At 39.0% G+C, this 13,338-nt stretch overlaps 1 protein-coding gene across 9 annotated transcripts in view; it reads left to right on the top strand.

Moving 5' to 3' along the window:
- LRRC4C (leucine rich repeat containing 4C) overlaps positions 1-13,338 on the top strand; it is a 1,100,263-nt gene that overhangs the window by 804,433 nt on the left and 282,492 nt on the right. Inside the window, exon 1 of one of the 9 annotated variants that reach the window (XM_082748984.1) lies at positions 11,180-11,227. The exons of the other annotated variants lie outside the window; for them this stretch is intronic. The gene's annotated coding sequence lies outside the window, so the exon portion shown is untranslated. Of the gene's footprint in view, positions 1-11,179; positions 11,228-13,338 lie in introns of those variants that run through there. 9 annotated transcript variants of the gene reach the window in all.

Here is a 13,338-nt window from a genome sequence, read left to right as displayed (position 1 = left end):
GTCAAATAAATTTTTTAAAAATCTTAAAAAAAAATAGTTAAAAAAAATGGACAAAATGATTTTCTCACCAAATTGGAAGTCTCTGGTCAGATCAATAAGACATCTGTTCGCTTATTCGGTACCTTTACTGGATGGCTACTGCTAGCCAGGTTTTATCTTTGACAGGGAGGACACAGCAGTGAACACAACAGCAAAACTCCCTGTCCTCCTGCAGCCTGAATTCTAGCAGAGGAGTACCCAGGACAAACAGAATGCAAAAATGAAGTGAAGACTCTGAGCTTGGAGATGAAAAAAGGAGACAAAAAGGTTGGAAGAATTTTTTGGAGGGGTGGTGGTGGTTATAGCTTTTTTTGTTGTTTTTAAGAACGGTTAAGGAAGATCTACTGAAAAGGTGACCCTTGAAAAAATCCTCGCTGAGGATGAGAAAGTGAGCTTTGGGCAGCTTGGGGAAGAGTATCTGAGGCAAAGCAAACAAGAAGTTTAAAGGTCCTGAAGTGGGGCCCTGCCTAGATTCAGGAAGCAGTAGGTAGGTCATTGCAATCAGGAGGATCAGAATGAGCTAAAGGGAGAACAGCCAGATGAAAGACAGGTGTACAGTGAAGCTTGGAGAGCCTGGGGTCTTGAAGGCCACTGTAAGGGCTTTGCCTTCTACTCCCAAGAAAAGGGGAAGTCATTAGCATGTCCTGAGTAGAGACATGGGCTCTGACTTAGATACTGCACTGTGGTTTCCCTGAGGAAAATGGACTAAAAGGAGATGGCACAGAACACTGAGATCTAGGATTACAATGTAGGTAAAACAGTCATGCAGGTTCACTGAATCATTGGCTTGGGCCACTTCTTTTAGTGTGGGAAAAGGAAGATCCTTAGGTAATAAGCACCATTCAGTTCTTGATTCCCTTATTAGCTGGGAGATTGTGATTTTCTATGGTTTCCAGAAAAGAAAAAAAAGGAAAAGGAAAAGAAAAGAAAACACCATCGAAAAAGCTGAACTCAATGTTTAAAAGGTAATAAAAAAGACTAACCCTGCCTCCTAGCCACAGCAGCTGTTCATCCTTGAATGGTTTGGATTGAAAGTGGGCAGCCCTTCCTCATGCTCTGGAACTGCCAATCCCAAATTTCCTCTGACCTCAAAGGTCTGAGCCTTTCTTCCCTTCTCTTACACCTCTAGCAGCCTCTCCCGGAGGCTGTCTCTCAGTGAGCACTTCCTTCAGCGCCGGCAGCCAGAACCCTACAACGTCAGCTGAAAACTCCAGCTGTAGCTAGAGCCCTCATGGGGCAGTCGCTCACAGCGCTGCTCTTCCTTGTGTTGGGGTTTGGCACTGTGCATCTGTTACTGCCACCGTCTGCTGCTTTACTAGTGGGTTAGTTCGGACAGCCTCTGGCAGACTGTGCCTTGGCCTCTTCCCTTCCAAGCACTAAAGACTTACTTCACCATTGCATTCAGTCTGCAGTAGCTCTATGGAGCCATGAAGCATTTGGATAGAGCTTTTCCTCCTATGCTCACATGCCAGGCTCTAAAAGCAGAACAGGAGAGATGCTAGTGGGACAGATTCTGTCCAGCTACTTCCTGCCATCCTGGTATGCCTTGATCAGAGCATTTTCTCCTAGACCTTGTTTTTTCTGTAACCAAGAAGTTCATCTTTGTTCCTCAAATCGTATTCCTACTTTTAGACTGATGTTCCCCTGGACAGGGCCCATGTTGCATGTGCCTTTAACCCTACAGTTTTTATATACACTCTTATTAAAAGTTTGAATGAATGAATGAATGAACGAATCTATAAAACCCTCTCAGGGACTTGTCCAAGCTTTCTGTTTACGTCTAATTATTATCCTTATTAGTCTCCCGAATACATGAGAATATCAAATTTTTGTCTGTGTTAGCCATACAGTCTGGACTACAATATCCATTATTTGTGAGGGACCAATACCCAAGATGTGAAGGTGATTATCATCTACAAATATTCCAAGGATGAAATGGAAAGATAACATTTTCTTTAAGTAGTTTGAGCTGAACAATTAAAGATGAATAGAGTTTACACAGAGGAAAGCATTTTCAGATAGAAAGAAAAAGAGGAACCAATTTGGGGTGTAGGGATGAGCATAGCATATTAAGGATATTAGGGGCAGTGAAGACACACATTTAATCGTCATTAATGCTGGGGAGCAGAGAGAGGTACGGATAAAGAGCAAAGTGAAGCCAAAATATGTATGGATCTTTGGATGTTTCCCCCCTCCTCTTCCTTTCCACTCTCCTCATTATAAATCAGAGTCTGTGTCTCCTCCGCTCAAAAAACTTGATTGATTCACATTTTATTCAATGTAGAAACCAGCATCCTTGCCATAATCTTACAGTGAAGGCTTGGACTTTATCCTGTAAGCTTTGGGGAACTAACGGAAAGTTTGAACTGAGGAATGTCTAATAAACCAATATAGATAAGACAGTAGTAAGCCCTTCCCTTGCCCCTCCCCCTCTATTCTTCCTGAACGCGTCCAAAAACGTCAACATTAGATCAGATCAAAACGCTTCTATTCATTAAGCAGGTAAAGTGAATGTCTCAACATCCAGGAGTTTAACCAAGTGCCTGGTGCTGTCATGGCTAAGTTGTTTGAGTGCGGAGGGTGATGTCTAGCCATGCACTGCCTCTGAAAATGGAATCAAGGCAGCCACAGTGTGAGCAACATATGCTGCTAGTTGGCTGCCTGGTTACCCTGACTGGGTCCATTAATATAAAGCATAAACAAAGCCTGGATGAATGGGGCTGGCCATTTTGTTGCAACATATGGTGGTGACGTCCCAGATATTTTTATCTTACTCCTACCCAGATGTTTAGCTCTCCTGACACTCAGCTTTATCTGGCAGGCAAGGTGGTAGAGAATGCCCTTGTGATTTGGGGAAAAGTGTGTTTTGTGTGTGTGTGTGTTGTTTTGGCCTCATCAGTACTTTGCAAAAATAGATGAGTGATCAATTCATAAGGCTTCTAAGGTATTTAAAGAAATTTTTATTTTATTTTTAAAAATATTTTATTTATTTATTTGACAGAGAGATCACAAGTAGGCAGAGAGACAGGCAGAGGGAGAGGAGGTAGGGAAGCAGGCTCCCTGCCGAACAGAGAGCCCGATGCGCGACTCAATCCCAAGACCCAGAGATCTTGACCTGAGCTGAAGGCAGAGGCTTAACCCACTGAACCATCCAGGAGCCCTAAAGACATTTTAAACAGACATTTTTTTCAGACAAACCAATAAATCCCTATTAATTGATCATTCTCTTTCTTTTTTATATTCCTTTCTCTAAACCCTTTAAACTCAAGCAAAGTAAAACTTAGGTATTGAAAGGATCCCTTTTCCTGAAAACGTGCAGTTAAACTAAACATAATACTTTAGCCAAAATTGTTTGGGTGCTTGTCTTTCTCTTTAGTTACATGGTGCTGGCCATACAGATCTATTAGGCTCCCTGATGATTCTGAAGAACAACTTAGGTATGGAACCTATGGGTGCAGCAGAAAAGATAAGTTCAGGTCTGGTGTTCCTTCCCCAACTGACTGGCTCCTTAGGTTGTACTGACAATTGTAGACTACCAGTTCCTCTAAGATGCCCTTGGAGTTTTTTATTCTGATCCTTAGTCTTCACAAAATACCAGGCTGAAAGCCCTCCACCTAGTGAAGACTGTGCAGTCATATGTCTTGCCACTTTTGGAGTCCTCCATGGAGAGGAAGGGATGCCCTGGCTTTGGATCTTTTGGCCTCATTGACAAGGTTAGCAGTTATACTCTATCAGAGAGCAGGAGAATAGAGCTTGCCTTCCCAGAAGTCCATCAAAGTTCTAGGGTAGCTGAGAAATAAGCAGTCTCCTAACAAGAAAGAGAATAGTGCTGAGTATAATAATAACATAGTGTATCTGTCTGAAGTATTCCATCCCAAGTTTCCTACGTGCCTTTCCAACATTCTAGCAACTAATCCCCAGTGGCAAGTGATGATTATCCACATTTTATAGGTGGGAAGCCACGATAGTACTGGGCAACATGGAGTACTGAGAGCCTAAGCAAATAATCATAATATTAGAGTTGATAGTTTTACTGAATTTCTGACTTCACTGGAGTCCTTGGGCTACTTTTCTTCTTTATGTGCATTCTCTGTTGGCAATTTTATCAATCTCATAAATTTACATATCATGAAGCTCTCTGTATGTGTGAGTGTGTGTGTGTGTGTGTGTGTGTGTGTGTGTGTGTGTTCCCATGCCTGCCTCTTCATTTCAGACCTCTGTCCTGTGGGGTACCTGCTGCTGTGAGGCAAACCTTGGCCAGAGAGCTTGTCACTATGAGTTCATCACCAAAGCTAGTGACTATATGATTTTTTTTTTTCCATCTTCTAACTTCCTCTGTCTTTCCTTCCCCAAACCACCTAATTTTATAGGAAGTCAGGAAGATAAATTTAAGAACCCTTACCCTCTCTTACCCAAATTGTTGCTATGGACTCTGAAATACTCTCCTTGGCATTTTAATTCTCCTTCCAAACAATCTCCTCACCCCTGTGTCGTATCTGATATCACCATGACTCGTAGAACTTCTGCGTTCTCAACTCCTGAAACATGGTTGGTCAACTCCAAGTAAGGTTTTCCATTTCTGTCTTATTTATAATACACAAAAATAAAATACATATCATATATAGGATATAAAACATTTAAAAACAGTGTAATGTCAAAACAGATTATATCCACAACTCAGCCTTTAAAAACATTTGAATTATAGCCAACTTTATGCCATTTATGTAGTAAGTGAAAAAGGAAGACACAGAAAAAATATGTATATTATAATCCCATTTTGGTGTTTGGTGTACTGTGAGTGTGTGTATTTGGGAACATATGTAGTAAAGTGATTTAAATGATTACCTCCATGTTATGACTTTTATTTTATTCATTGTGTTATCCTAAATTTTCTAGAAAGAGCACTTATTCATAACATAAAACAAAAACCATGAGCACCTGAATGACTCATTGCTTAAGTGTCTGACTCTTGATCTCAGCTCAGGACTTGATCTCAGGGTCATGAGTTCAAGCCCCACATTGAGCTCCACATTGGGCATGAGGCCTACCTTAAATATATATATATATATATATATATATATATATATATATATCCATTTAAGATGAAAAATAAATGAGTTTGTTGATTCTAGATTTAATATTTATGTGGGCCCTTTTATAGGTCTAAGAGAAGTATCTCTTAGGAAAATAATAACTGTACAATGCATTCTTGTTAATGGTTGCTTATTTTTTGAGCAGGTAGGAGGTCATCAGTCAAGGAATATTATGACAAAATTGTCAAGGAGAATATGTTTATCTATTAAGTGGCCTATATATATAGTAGCTATCTATACTCAACCCGAGTATAATAAGTGAAGGGATAAAAGTAATAAATCAAGAAGTTAAGCCAGAAATTAGGGGTTCATTTCTGAGAAACCATGGAGATAGCCATACATTACTTTGTAGGGAAAAGCCCAATTCATATTACAACCATAATGAAGAAATCTTTAGCCCTTGAGCAGGTTCTGTTAATTTTCTACAATTCCTACCTATTCCAAAATAACAGGGAGATTTCAGATGGAAATCTCCTGTCTTACCGGGATGTTGTTTTAGCACTATGCCAAGAAACAAAGGGAAAGATTAAAACATGTAAGATAGTTACTTTTTTTTTTCAAGGCACAACTTTGCTAAGGAAAAATTTTATTGAATCAAGTGCTTCGATGTGTGTCGCTAACCATATATGTTGCGAGTGGTCAGTAGGCATCGAGAGATTAGCATGGGCTGGAATAGTCAGAAGAAATTTCAAGCAGATGTTGGAAACTCTCCTGTGTCTTGAAAGACAGGTGTGTCAGTATAGAGGAAGTATTACTGGTAAGGTTAAACAAGGAGTATGCCAAGAAGGCTGAAATTGAATGGCATATGTGTATGGGTGAGTTAATAGGGGATCAGCCTGGGGTGCCTGGGTGGCTCAGTGGGTTAAAGCCTCTGCCTTCAGCTCAGGTCATGATCCCAGAGTCCTGGGATTGAGCCCCACATCCAGCTCTCTGCTCAGCAGGGAGCCTGTTTCCCCCTCTCTCTCTGCCTGCCTCTCTGTCTACTTGTGATCTCTATCTGTGTCAAATAAATAAATAAAATCATTAAAAAAAAATAGGGGATCAGCCTGACAGATTATTGACCTTTTGTTGGCAGAGTAAACATTCTAAATGTCAGCTGATAATGCAAAGTCAAAACCTCTTGACTATCTGCCTGAAGTTTTATAGTGAGTTACTGGTAGAACCAGTGTTCACACATAGGTCAACGTGTTTTGGGGGATGAGTGAAAATTAAGAAGACACGGTGACTTTTTCCATTCAAGATCTTGGCCATAGTTCTTTGTATCTGACCTTCAGGGCTCAATTGTAGCTGTTCTTCAGTACTTTGAGTTATCCTAGCATAGTGAGGGTGGGCCCAGCTCTCTGGAATAAGAAGGTCCTAAGCTGCAGGCCTACCTCTACAATTATTCAGCTGTGTAACATTGTCAAATGGGCATCTCATCCCCAAAACTCAGTTTCCCCATCTGTAAAGTGGGGACAAATATCTGATGGTGGTATTGCTATGTGTAGGAGATGATGCACGTTAAGTACTTAATACAGTTCTTGGGACATTGTAGAGATTCAACATATGATAAATAATAAAATATTTTACCAGGTATATAATAATGTGAGGCCTTTTCACACCAAAGTTAAGGGGGGGGGAGGAAGAGAGTTTTAAAAAGGAGAAGAAAAGTAAAATGTTGTAGAGATAAAAGAAGGAGAAAAGTATATAAGGAAAAATGCTACCCCATGCCTCACTGGGGGCTGTTTGCCTAGTGAAGAAGCACTAGAAAACCCCAAAACACCTTATAGTTGAGAATTCCTAATTGTTATTATTTAAAGGCACATTCCATGTTAATGAGAGAGAGAGAGAGAGAGAGGCAGAGGAGAGGGGGAAAAAGGGTACGAGGGAGGGAGAGGGAGAGAAAGATTTGTGGCAGCTGAAGACAAGAATGGCAGTAATTGGGGCTCTAATTTGGAAAAAAAAAAAAAAAGCCTGAAGAAAGGTAAGAATTAATTCCTGTACTGGCCTACCAGTTATAGTCAGGGGCTCTCTTTTGCTATCAACAGAGAAGGAAGGGGCTCCCTTATCCTTCAGGAGGACAATGGTACCCACATAAGAGGAGTTACAGTTGGGTACATCTGACCGTGTACATTTCGGCCTCCTTATTACCCACTGTGCCCACTGTAGCCTGTACTGTTGCTCAAAAGGTTGCAGATTATTGTAAATGACTCTTTCACTGTTCTTCAAATTATACTATTTTCCCTCAGAAAACTTTTTCTAGGACATTGATAATCCTTCACCAGCCTCCTCTCCCAGAGCCTTCCTATCTGTACACTTTCTTTCCTTCCGAGATTTCTTATCAGTGCCCCCCTACTGCACAGTGATTTTGTGCAAACCCCTCTGATGTGAAAACTGAGAAAAATCTTTCTGGAATCTTTTTGAAGCTTTGATTGATGTAAAGCACAATAAAAGCACAGCTGGAATTGGAGATACCAAGCTCTGCTTTTTAGCTCAGCATCGAAGAGAAGGGGGTATAGTAAGCTTTGTTTGGTCTTGAATGTAAAAGCAGAGGCAAAATGAAGCAGGGTGCCATTTGTAAAAATACTTTGGAACAATAACGGTGCTTTGAAACTAATGAGAATAATGTTTAGATTAATAGCTTAGGTCATATTTCATGTATTATATCTCACACAGGAGAAAAAGAGCAAAAGGAGAAAGTTGGCATACCCTTCAAAAATCTACACACATCACTAATCAAAGGACACCTTTTAATGTTCTTGCAAAAAATGCAATAAATGCTAGCTAAAATGTCCTACAATCATCCCAATTCTTCTACAAACTTATACCATTATCTTTTAAATCTGGGGTCAAATTATTTCCTCCAAATATCTGTGTAGATAAAATTCTTAAACCTTTTTAAATGGAAAGGGTCATAGAGCACTTTGAGAAACTGAAGAAAGCCATATATCCTAATCTTTAGAAATTCACATACTGTTACACACACACACACACACACACACACACACACCTCTCTCTCTCTATATATATATATATATTTTTTTTTTTTCCTTTTTTCATTTTTTTAATGCTGGGTGTGGAGCCCAATCTGGGGAGCCCAACATGACCCTGAGATCAAGAGATCAAGAGCTGATTGCTTAACTGACTGAGCCACCAGGCACCCCACTCTATATATTTTTTGAAACTAATTCAGAGGTTCACAGATTCATGATGAATCCTTAGTTCAATGAATTCTAGATTAAGTACATATTCTAAAGCAAGTCAATGTCAAAGCAATTCAAATGTGAATGAAAGTGAGTTTGCCTACCTCTTAGAATGGATTAATATTAAATAAATATGCTTAAGAGTTCACCACAACTAAATAAATGTTAGTAGCCACTCCTTTATTATTGTTATCAGCATCTGTGCTTAATACCATTTTCAAGAACAGAACAGAATTTTCAAGAACAGAATTTTGAGGAGCTAAAGAACTTTCAATTTCATGAAATAAAACCACTTATTTTTTTTTTTACAAGTATTCAGGACCATTTTTAACAGTTGTTTGCATGTTTTATTTTATGAGGAAAAAACCTAATTTGTAAAATTATATTCCAAATGAGCTTTTTAAATGAGCTTTTTAAAAATATCAACTTGCCAGATGTCAACAACTTTACAGTTTTTAAAGGTGTGCTGAGGGAAAAAAAAAAAAAGGCTTTTTTATAGCATACTTATCATTATTGAAGAGAAATGTCTTTAATATAAACAAACAAAAAACATTCACTCCTTCGGGGGGAAAAGCAAGCTTTTGAGATCTTGTTTTTTAAGATATTTTATTTATTTATTTGAGAGAGCAATAACAAGACATGGAGCATGAGTTGGGGGAGAGGGAGAAGCGGGCTCCCTGCTGAGCACAAAGCCTGACATAGGGCTCAATCCCAGGACTCTGGTATCATGATCTGAGCCCAAGGCAGCAGCTTAACTGGCTGAGCCATACAGATGCCGCAGCTTCTGAGATCTTTAGCTCAAAATGCTTTACAGTTCTTATTGCTGGAATTCCGTGTTCTTATTAAATGACCATCCTCAATAATAATAGGGTTGATAGTGAGAGCATTTCTGCAGCTGGTAGACATTCCATGCTGTTGGTTCTATGCCATAGAACCAACTATGCCATGTTGGTTTTAGGATTTTGCATTTCTGGCTGGGTATTAGAGTTACAGGGCTATCGATGTTAAGATGCTGCCTTATGTTGACTTTCATCTCCTGGAATTTCTTTATCTATTTCACTTCAGTACATTCCTTGTAGAACCTTTGACTATTGCCCAATAAACATTCAGGTACACTGGTCCACTTCATCCTTCTACAACCTGATTGTTGGTATCATGTATCACTATTGCCTGAGGGTTGGAAAACTGTGACTAAGACCCACTAAGTCCCCATAGCTAGTACTTCAGGAGCCTAGGCTATCCTCTCCTTCTTTCTTCCACTATTGATCTTCTCATAATTCTGCTGGCAGCTGTGAAGACAAGTCTCATGACATTAAAAAACTGTGGAATTTCTAGGGGTCTCTGGTATTGTTACTATCTGGCACTGGAACCCACCAGGGCCCACCTCCTCACTTCTTTCTTTTTTCAAGAACAATGCTCTACAATTTCTTCATCTCCTGTATTGTAATGGAACTTTCTTGGTCATTTATGGAAGTTTAGTGCCCCCCCCCAAAAAAAGTCTTTCTTGGTGTCATTCTTGATGAATAAATCATATCACTTTTAACCACTTTGTTGTCTCCAAAATCTTCCTTGCAAAGACATTTGTTCTCTGCCATGGTACTTCCAATGTGAGCCTCCCAGACCATGATTCCCTGTGCTGCTATCTTTGGTACTGGATTTTCTGTCTGGACACTGAATACAGAGACTGACAGTGGGGCAAGGGGTGGTGACTGCTTGATCTCATCCTAACCATTGGTCATGCACAGCAGCCAAATCTGGATGAGATGGTGACTGGGCCAATGATGGGGATGGCATAGCTTCTTAAAACTTTCTTCTGACTGAACAAAATCAGTCATTGCAAAAAGGAGGAAGGCGAAGTTAAGAGGAATGGAGTTGGGACCCGTGGGTGGTATAGTTGGTTAAATGTCTGACTCTTGGTTTTGGTTCAGGTCATGATCTCAGGGTTGTGAAATCAAGCCCAATGTCCCACTCCAAGCTCAGCAAGGAGTCTGCTAAAATTTCTCTTTTGCTTTGCCCCTCCCTGTGCTGTCTGACTCTCTCTCTCTCTCTCTCTCTCAAATAAATAAATAATTTAAAAAAATAAAAAAAAGAGGAACGAAGTTGTCAAGAACCACAAAATGGGAGAGCAGGAAGGTGCTCTTAAAAATCACTTCCTCCAGGGACACCTGGATAGTTCAGTGGGTTAAGCCTCTGCCTTCGGCTCAAGTCATGATCTCAGAGTCTTGGGATGAAGCCCTATGTCATGTAGTTTTAGATGGTTGAATTCACCTATCCAAGGTCACTTGGTTATAAAGTTGCAGACTTCCTCTCAAGGTCCCATGCTTTGAGACAAAAGGGTATACACAGAACAGAAATAACTTTAGTTCTCAACTATAGATGTCTTTGGTCACAGCAACTTAGAAAACAGAGGAGGCACATTCAGCATCATGCTAATAACTTTCAAGCTCGTTTCCAAGAGGTAACCTTAGTAATTGTGCTGGTTTGAGCTGCAGTACTTCTGCTCTAAAGAATACCTTCACAGTTGAGACAGTCCTTTCACTCATTAGAGATTTAAATAAACGGAAGGTAGGTAGCTTGCTCATAGAACATCAACTCCTTGCTTCATGCCCTTCTTGAAAGGAATAAAAGCTCTTCCTACTTATTTTAGCTTAACTACCTTTTCTTCCATTCTCAGACAGATTTTTTGTTATTGTTACTCTTTCATCTCTGCTGACAGTGCCAAGACCATGGAAAAACACTCTCTGCATATAATGACTGACAGTAAATGACTAGGCTAAGACCTAGGAGTGCTGATCCTGTCATTTATTCAGCTGAATGACTTGATTCAAGTAACTTATTAGTTAGGGAAAAGGGATTTTCTGTTCATGAAAATCCAGAGATACAGAAGCAGGAAATGTGGTTCTCATTCTCCAGGTAAGAAATATGGATGTATTTCCCTTGGAAACATTTCCTTCAATGCAACTATTTTGTATAAAGTGCTTCCTCTCTAGCTAGATGAGAAATCTTACCATAATTCATAAATTATTTTATAAAATCATTATATTAAAGATCAGGGAGACCTTGGAGATGAGCTTTTCCAGGTTAATTCATTTTATAGATGAGGAAACTGAGACTCACTGAGGATGATTTTTCTGTGAAAGTCATCTAACATGTTGATATCAAGTTTATGAAAACCCTCTTGGCATATCAGGCCAACTCATCAATGTCACCAATCTTCCGTAATCAGAAATGGCTATGAAACTCTGATAAAAAATTTGAGGGGTTTTAAGGGGCAGGGGGTAGGAGGTTGGGGGAACCAGGTGGTGGGTATTAGAGAGGGCACAATTGCATGGAGCACTGGGTGTAGTGCAAAACCAATGAATACTGTTACGCTGAAAATTAAATAATTAAATAAATAAATAAAAAGAAATGGCCATGAATTAGATCAGGGAATCCACATTGTCTAATCTAAGCCTAAAAATATAACATCTTTTGGGCAGGAATATAACAGTAATTCAGAAATAGTCCATTTTCAAGAGACTTTATATACTCTTCCTGGGGCCTGATAGAGCCAGTGTTCATAGGATGCTTACCTGTATTTATTTGAAGTTTATTTTTTATGAGGGAACAATTTTTTGGAATGAAAACCTTTCCGATTCAGAAAACGATGCAACATATCTCAGTGAAGTTTGACTCATCAAAACACATTTCTTAGATTTTTTTAAAAATCAGGTCATCTTTGAGAAAACAATAGAGACTACTGAGAATTTGTGATTCAACTTCCCTTTAAGAAGTTAGTGAAGATTTTCTTCTTTTTATTTTCTTCATCCCATTTTTTTGGATCTTTCCAGTCTCCTTTCTTTCCTTCTATATTATTATGGATATTAAATTTTATTTATATGCTCCATAACTCTTTCTATACATAATCACTTTGTGCTACATACTGCTTTGTTTCTACTTAAATATTGCAGGTGACTGCAAATATAAATTCATAGTAGGTTTTACAAACACTCAAATAGAAATCAATTAACCAAGTAGACAAAAAGAAGTACATCCAAATAGCAGAAAGAAGGAAAAAACATTAACCAAAAGAATCATAATTGTTACTAGAAGTGGAACGAGATTTGAGTTAGAATACATCAGAAGCAACAAAGAGGAAGATCTTTCAAAAACTAAGTAAAAGCCGGAAATTCAAAACATTTCTTGTGTACGTCATGTTCATTCATTCGAAAAAGTATTTATTGGAAAACAGGTATGCACTAGGTGCTATTTTTAGTACTCAGGATACATCATGAGTAAAATCAATAAGATCCCTTCTTCTAAGAATCTACCATTGTAGAGCAAGGAGGTAGACAATAAATTACAAACTTCATTAATAAATAAATAAATAAAGTATATAGTATTTCAGATAATACATCCTAAAGGGAGAAAATGTGCCACAATTGCTGCAAACCTAATGCTCTAGGCAGGTTAAGCCTCCTTGAGAAGTTGACATTTGAATAATGGCTTGATTGGGAAGGACGGAGATAGCCATGTGGTTGGTGAGCAGAAGGGCCTCTCCAGTGGAGCAAATTGTCAGACCAAATTTCTGAAGATATAAGAACTGAATACATCCTGGAGGGGAAAAAAAAAGGGGTATGCCAAACAGAAAGGGGAAAGTTGTAATAGACAAGATCACTGAAGTAATCATAGCTCAAATTACAGAGGATGCGTCGGACTTGTTTTTTTTATCACTTGCACTAAACACAGTATCTGGTATAGAGTTAATGGTCATTGCCCTCTAAAATATTGAACAAATAAACAAGTGGACGTATGAGTAAGATTTCATGGCATTTCCTATCATTTAAGTGGGAAGAGTGGGTGGGGTGGAGAGAGGCCTGTTGCCCAAAATGACTAATTATCCATCTTTCTGTTTTTTTATGCCTTAAATGACGTTGAACTGGCTTTGTTTAAAATATTTCTGATGTAAAAGAGAGATCAGGTAATGATTTAAGTCCAGTGTCATACATCATGAGGTAAAATAATTAGTGTCATTATTTCTGATC

The sequence above is a fragment of the Mustela nivalis genome (assembly GCF_964662115.1).
Source record: "Mustela nivalis genome assembly, chromosome: 9".
Lineage (NCBI taxonomy): Eukaryota > Metazoa > Chordata > Mammalia > Carnivora > Mustelidae > Mustela > Mustela nivalis.
Note: the sequence above shows the minus strand (reverse complement) of the source record. Positions and strands in the feature narration are given on the sequence as shown.